The sequence below is a fragment of the Pseudorca crassidens genome, chromosome 6 (assembly GCF_039906515.1).
Source record: "Pseudorca crassidens isolate mPseCra1 chromosome 6, mPseCra1.hap1, whole genome shotgun sequence".
NCBI lineage: Eukaryota > Metazoa > Chordata > Mammalia > Artiodactyla > Delphinidae > Pseudorca > Pseudorca crassidens.
In genome coordinates this window covers 86,719,421-86,727,847 of record NC_090301.1, presented here as the reverse complement: position 1 = coordinate 86,727,847, position 8,427 = coordinate 86,719,421, and positions in this window count along the sequence as shown.

Genomic DNA, 8,427 nt, shown 5'->3' with positions numbered 1-8,427 from the left:
GGACAGAGTGTACAATGGAAGACTGACCAAGGGAAAATTTTCACCTATAGGTTGGTCAGGGAAGGCTTCCATTGAGGAAGTGATTAAAATGAAACCTGGAAGATGAGAAACAGGGAACGCAGGGTGGAGAAAGAGTATTCTAAACAAAGTCCGTGAGGTTAGAAAGGACTTCATGTAGAAACGAGCTTCAGTCTTTTGAGAAACATATTTAATAGGCAAGATTTCCTACTTAAAAGTCCAAAAACTTTTTCTAAGTTTTTAAAGATTTTTTCCAGTTTTCTTATTATATAGTTTGATGAAACAACAATGAAAAAACACATTAATTTGTGAATGTATTTTTAAAAATGAGTTTGAGTGTTCCTGTGGCTAACCCAGTGACTATAAAATAACCTACAGGGCAACATCAATCTGAGGTGAGTAGTAATTATTTTGAACCAAAACATCTATTGGATCTTTGAATGTTCCTTTTATTTAATCAGTTCTCACCCCAAAGGCAGAGAAGTGTTTCTCTATTTTGTCCTACACTGACAATTCAACTACAAGTCATATACCAGGGTCAGCAAACTATGGTCCATGGGCCAAATCCCATCCAACATCTCTTTTTGTTCAGTGTGTGAGCTAAGAATGGTTTTTATATTTCCAAGTGGATAAAAAAATTTTAAAGAATAATATTTCAAAACATATGATAATTACATAAAATTCAAATTTCATTGCCAACTATTTTTTTTTGAGTGGGGGAGAACTCAGTCATGCACATTTGTTCATGTATTATCTATGGCTTCTAAGGTCAGAGTTGTGTAGTTGGGACAGAGACCTTATCCACAAAACCATTTAGACCATCCTCCACAAATATTTACTCACTGGTCCTTTAAAGAAAAAGTTTACTGACCTCTGCATTAAAACATTAGTTTGTTGAGGTGTTATTGGTAACACATTCATGCCACAAATCGTCAGTTCAGTTGTGTGCCCATGGCTTTATCGTAGGCTTTAAACGTATATGAGCTGCTTTTTCTACCTTTAATTTTCTGAACAGTATCTCGTTAACAAACTAGACAATCAAATGATTTTATTTTGAAAAACTATATGATTTTTTGTTTAATCTTAATTTTTGGTAGCTTTCTAAATTCTATTTTAGGATATGGAAATTTTTTCTGATATTATAATACATAAAGTTAACATTAGGTGTCAGTATTTTACATATTATTTAGTAAGTGTGTGTATATGAAAAAGTATTGGATTATTACAGACAGCATTTTCACTGGAAAACTTCAACTTTGTTATAATGCTTGCTCTATTGTTTTTGGGTTTTTTTGGTTTCTGTATTATGGAAATATTCTTTATGATATCTACTAAGAAATCTCTTTAAAATGTGGCCCATCTACACCAGTCCATTTGCCAGCTGAATATAACTGTACCCTCAATTGAAGCCACAAAGAATAGAAGCTCTACCAAATTCTGGACCGAAACATTCATGAGGTGTATTAATTTTAGCCTCTAAATTTTGAGGTGATTTGTTAAACACCAAGAGATAATTAGAACAATTGGGACAATCCTCAATGTTGTAGACAACAGATGTGGTAGAGTGAAAGAGTAAGAATTTAAACATTATTACTCAATCGAGCAAAAAAAATATAACACTCTTAGCCCCCACTCCCAAAAAGTCTATTGCTCGAAAGCCCTATGAAGCAACTGGGAGTAGGTTTGGGAGGGGACTCAAGCCTGCTAATTAAGGGTATTAACTTTTTTTATGGCAAAACCTGATCTGGTCCAAACTCATTTGATCAGCATTTACATAAGACTATATATTGCTTTTATTTATTACACTTAGTGTGAATATTCATATATTTGGTTACAGTTATATTAATGCCCTTAAGTGATACTGTCCTAGACCCCACTGGAAGTATTATGTATTATATGATGTATATATTATATTACTTTATAAACTCAGAAAAATTCTAAATTCTAAATCATAAGTGGACCCAAACGTTTCAAATAAAGTTTTGAGAGCCTGTATTATGTGGCAGTTGAACATGCCATTTTTAGGAGTCATAGTATTGGGTTCAATTTTCAACTCTGTATACAATCATGGGAAAGTTACTTGGTCTCTCTGCACCTTAATTTCCCCACAATCAAATGCAGATGTGTTCACAAAACATATCTTCAGGAAAGCTTAACCAAATATTATTTATAAAGATAGAAAAACAGAGTCAACTTAAATGAAGAACTATAAGGGACTAATTTAATTAGGCCATCGTTAAAAATTCTGTTTTAGAATTTTTAAATATTTTAAAATGCAGTACATTCAACACTGTAAATAGATATTGAAATAGTGAAAACATTATTGCTATTCCACAAAAGTAAAAACCAGAAATAGATATTAATATGATTAAATCTAAGCCAGAAAGAGCTAAACAGAAGTGCATTTACTGTACCAAGTTTTATGAAAGTGAAGAGGAAGGAGAGTTTTAATCCCACCTAAGGGGAAGAAATGAAGACTTCCTCTCTTTTATAGTAGCTTGAAATTCTCCAAAAGTCCCAACGTCATGGATTATCATTAATGGAAGGAGCAAGTAAGTCAGGGAGGAAACAGTGTCATGTAAGTACAGTGGCGCTGCATATACAAGGGTTCACTTTCAAAAACTCAACTAAATTATGCTCAATCAAAAAAGATTAAACATAAAAAACAGTCTAAATTGTTTGGGTGACTGATACAGCACTACAGAATGAGCTGAGGACCCAGATAGAATGTGACAAGGTTGACAGCAATTCCTCCTCACTTTCTAGATGCCTCTCAGGACATAAGCATGACCTACACCAGATGTGATTCTAGTGTTGAAGACTAGATGAAATCTATTTTTAATAAATATTTCCAAGTATTTATTTTTCCAAAACATAAGCCATAAACTTTATCTAGAAATCAACCAAAGCATCTCATTTTCCAATAATGGAGGAAAAACTATTGACACTGGACTTACTTAAAGAATATATGTCTCCAAGATGTTGCCTTCTTTGAAGATCTGCAGTTTGCTTAGGGGTCACTTACATCCATCCTACATACCCACATCTTACAGATGTAGAAACTCAGGACCAGCACAGTCAAGCACTAGAACCCTGAAGTTTTCACTCTATGCATGTTACTTTTTCCTCCTTTTTCTATACTATTTCTGTGAGGATTCCACAATTCTCAGTTGCTACACAACCCTCTCCGTGGGGATAACAAATGGGGCTTGCTGATGATTCTGTTTGCTGCTTAAGTGTCCCCATAAACCTGCTTCTCTACTGTTGCAAAACAGAATAGCACCTCAGAGGATTCTGTAGCTTCAGTTACTACACACATTTCAAATATGGGAGATTCAGCATGGACAGCAAGATCTATCCATTGATTTGTAGGCAGTGCACGAGCAACCCTTTCCATACACGAACCTCCATCTCAGCCAGGAAGGGGTGTACCACCAGCAGGAGTCCTTGTTTTTTCTCTCCCATACCTGTTTCCACTGCTCTCACACTAACTTGGAGGAGAAGTAAACAATAATTCTAACATTTTGCCATTGAAAATACTAGATACTAACTTAGTCCCACCTCCTGAAACCTATGGAGAAGGGGAGACATTCTCTGAGTACCAGTACCCCCTTGTACCTTAGTTCTCCAGGTCAAAACCCCTCAACCCTTAGGAAAACACTGGGCAGTTTTTTCTTGTAGCCCACCAAGTTTTGAATGAATGTAAAGAGAGGAAGTTAGGGGAAACAGAGTAATCACACTCTACCCACCAACTTTCATCTAATCTATAATAAATTATTAATCTAATTAATATTAGATGTTCAAAAAACAATGCCTTCTCCCATAACCATGACCTGACATTCTCACAGGAGTAACTTGTCTAATTTATCCCAAATAGTACTTCCTTCTCAATAGATACATACTTTCTAGATTTCATAATTAACAAAACTAAAAGTAACTTTTAAAAAGGGTCATCTGTATGGTAATAAGATAGTGGCCCAGTTTCATTCTTTCAAATGTGGCTGTCCAATTTTCCCAATACCGTTTATTGAAGAGACTCTTTTTCCATTGTATATCCTTGGCTCCTTTGTTGTAAATTAATTGATACATATGCATGGGTTTATGTCTGGGATCTCTATTCTGATCCACTAATTGATGTGTCTGTTTTTATGCCAATACCATTCTGATTACCATAGCTTTGTAATATAGTTTAAAATCAGGGAGCATGATGCTCACAGCTTTGTTCTTCTTTCTCAAGATTACTTTAGTTATCTGAGATCTTTTGTGGTTCCATACAAATTTTAGGATTGTTTGTTCTATTTCTGTGAAAAATGCCATTGTAATTTTGATAGGGATTACATTGAATCCATATATTGCTTTGAGTAGTATGGACATTTGAACAACATTAGTTCTTCCAAATATGAGCACAAAATATCTTTCCATTTACTTGTGTCTTCTTAAATTTCTTTCATATATTTCTTTCTTAAATTTATTATATTTTGTAGTTTTCAATATACAGGTCTTCCACATCCTTGGCTAAATTATTCCTAGGTATTTTATTTGTTTTGATGCAATTGCAAATGGGATTTTTTTTAAGCTTCTCTTTCTGACAGTTCATTATTAGTGTATAGAAAAGCAACAGATTTTTGTGTATTAATTTTGCATCCTGCACAGTCCCTTTGTCATGTAAGGCACCGTATTTATAGTTCATGGGGATTAGGGCATGATCTTTAAGGGTTATTATATTGCTCACCACCATTGGTTTCTGAGCATTTCTCTTTCTCTCCTACTTTGGCTTTGCTCCCATGTAGAATCCCTGAAGCCTTTTTACCCTAAAATGCTTTGCCTCCATCTTCTACAACCTTTCAGTAACCAAAGGCAGATATTTCCTTGGATGGTAGCCTTCTAGAGCATTCCTCTATGTTCTCTTTGAAGTTGTTAGTTGCAGGAAGCAAACTCAGATGGAGATTTATGTGCAGGAGTTTTACTGGAAATGCTCTTGGGATGAACATGTGTATGTGGGGATGGGCTTGGGGGACAGCGAAGGAAGCAGGACTGTGCTGATGGGAGAAAATGAACTTTAATACAGTTACAACAAAGTTCTCAACCAATCCCACAGGGAGTCTGGACCAAGATGACCCTTGAGAATTGCCCTCCAATTGAGGTCCCTTGTATGCGGCTCCAACATCATTGTCATAGATGCAAGAAACTAGGGCATGGAGAAGTGAAGGAGGGGCAGGCATGACCTCAGGCTAGGCACAGAAATTCACCGAGAGAGGTCTGTCCCCAACAATCCCAGTAATAATTGTTTTGAGGAATGAGTGTTTTGCAGCTAAAGAGTAAGAAATCTGCCTTGAAGTAGGAGAACAAAGATGACACTTGGGTCAGGAAAATAAGATCAAAGATTTGGGATCAAATGGAGGTGGGATAGTCTAGTATTTCCTATACCAATCACTTCTACTTCTTGTAGCTTGTATGCACAGGTGTATGGGAGGTGTGGGGTTCAGCTATCAGGAAAAGAAAAGGGGTAATGATCTCATTCCTGCCACCTGCCACATTGATCCCCACTCTCCCTGAATGGTTCCTGATCTTTTATCTTTAAACTAATAAGCCTAGGTACATGTTTATATATGTGTATTTTGTGATAAGCCATCAAAACTTCACATTTAATGTAGAAATGTTATCAAATATAAATGAACCATTTTTATGTGTGTACATATTCATATATATGTATTTACACATATGTGTGAGTATATACATATATATACACAGGTATACACACACATGGAAACACACATATATTCAGAAATCTGTGTAAACAGCTAACCTTGCTTGATAAGTGTGTATGTTTTTTTTGGCGTGTGGAGTGTCCTTGAAGGTGGTTTTGGAGTAACTAAAAGTCAAATCTGAAGTTGCTTTTGTTTAAAAAAAAGAAAAAAAACCCCACTTCTTTTGTAACTACTAGAATCAGCTCACAAAGTTTATTTTTTATCTGTGTCCATAAAATTTAATAAATTTAATAATTTAAAAGATTTATAAAGGGAAAATTGTCCCTAACATGGTCTGGGACAGAGTTTTTAATTCACAACCTTCTTCTGGGAAGAAATTAGCATTCTTGATAAACTGCTAAAGCAATTTTCAGATAAACTTTTGATGGTATTAAGACCTCTTCTGGGAAGCCAGTTGTCATCCCACTCAGCCGAATGATAGTCAAAGAGTTCAATGATCTTTCACCAGACATCTTTTTCTCCCTTTTTGTGTATGACACCTTACCACTCTTTCATATATGTTTGTGTGTGTGTATGTGCGTGTGCGCATGTGCACGTGTATGTGTGTGTATGAAGAGAGAAAACTTAAAGTTGTCCAATTTAGAATTTGTAATAATTTAAAAATAAAATTTGATTAGCACACATAACTAAATTTTCTGGGGAAAAAAGTTTCAAACAGGAAGTATTTCATTAATATTTGGTCCCATTTAGAAATGTAAGAGCCCCTAAACATTTTAAACTACAGTTGTGAATTTAATACTTGATTTCATTTTTTAAATATTTACATTTAAATACCTTTAAATATTTACATTGTCCAAAAAAAATTTTAAGTACTTACATAATTCTGTAAAATTTACTAAATTAAATTTCAAAATAGAATAAACCTGTGCCAACAGGCATTCTAATACTGTATATGAACTTACTGAGATCTTAAGTTAAGATCTCAAGTTGAAATTGATTTCACAATTGCATATTTTAAACTGGAGTCAAAAGTCTGACCCATTCTAATATACTAAATTCTCCACAACATTTCAGATATTTAAAATACCAAATGTGCACAATTTACTTAACAAAGATGGCTAAATAATAATAATATCATAGATGTGATTTTCTAAAACATTTTAATACTAATTTTAAACCTTCTCAAGTTTAAAAAAATGCTGCACATCATGAAACAATTATGTCACCCAACCCATTTTTGGTGGTTACCTTCCCATGAAATTTTTGGAATTGCTTTCATTTTCCTGGTTCTTAGAGACCAGAATATATTGACCAAAAAGCAATGGATCCTTATCTGGGATTCTGATGGATTTCCCATGAATATAAAGAGGATCCAACAGTCTTTCTAACTTAAAACGTGTAGACATTTGGACCATTTTCTTAGACTTAAGTCTCATCATTACCAAATTTTCAAATGAAACAAGGTCTGTAATCCACACCAAGGAATTAAATTTGACTTTGCATTTCTTTCTATGGAAACGTGTCTCCATTCAAGGTCTAAAGACCCATGAGCTTGAAGGATTTCACATTATCTTAGTACTCTATAACCTTAGGAGATATGAAAATTATATCAAACTAATTCCATATGTCTCTCCTGGCTGTGTGTTATTATTCAACCGTAATTTCCAAGGTCATTCTGTGAATGCTATCCTTTCCCCTAAGCTCTTCAACTTCTTGCTTCCCTTCTCTGAGAACAATTTCATCAAACCTTATTTTCCTCACTACAAAATAAGAATAATAATATACAACTCACAAGTTTTGCGAACACTAAATTAGATAATATATGCAAAATTTCTTTGTAATAAAATCAGTGTTGCTGTGAAATTTTTTTTTTTTTTTTTAACCACAACTACTAATACCTCGTATTGAGTTTTCACTATAGGGCAGATTCCCACAAGAGGGATTTAACATTATCTATTTAAACCTCTAAACAATGCTAGGTGATGACTAATAGTAATCTCCACTTCAGAACCAGGGCTTCAAGACCACAAGTCATTTCTTAGTTATATAACATATTGCTAAATTATGCCCATAGCTATGTTGCTAATGTTTGTGGAACTAGAATTTAAAGCCAGATATGATGGACTACAAGGGTGGTTTTTTTAACCTCTATTCTAAATACTCTAGGCAACCAAGAAAGAGGTGATCAGTGTAAAGTGTACGATCCAGATCTTGTTACACAGATGGTCCACTATTTCTTTCACCATCCTTTTTTTTTATCTCCACCAATGACCTTTTATTTCTGTTTTACTATTTCATCTTTGCCGAGTTTATATTACCAAGTATACAATAAGCTATTCCAAGCACCGTTTGGAGTTCCTTGGTGAATGCCAAATCACTCCTCATATATGGAAGGTGCTACAAAAATAGTTGTTGAATGAATGGGGCAAAGCGTTGAAGAAAAAAAAAGGAACACATTTGTTATTTAGTATAATACTTAGAAGAGATATTTTCTTGGCGGGGAGAAGAAAATGAACCCTTTAGAAATGTATATTTTTTAGTTCTTCTATGCACTAGGCATTAGTTCTCTAATACACTAGAAATAAAGTAACACATATTTTATTTCATTCAAGCTTTTCAATAACGTGCCAAGATTTGTTGCACTACCGCTATCTATGACTATTGTTGTGGAGACACTAAAGAAGTTAAGGAACTTGTCAAA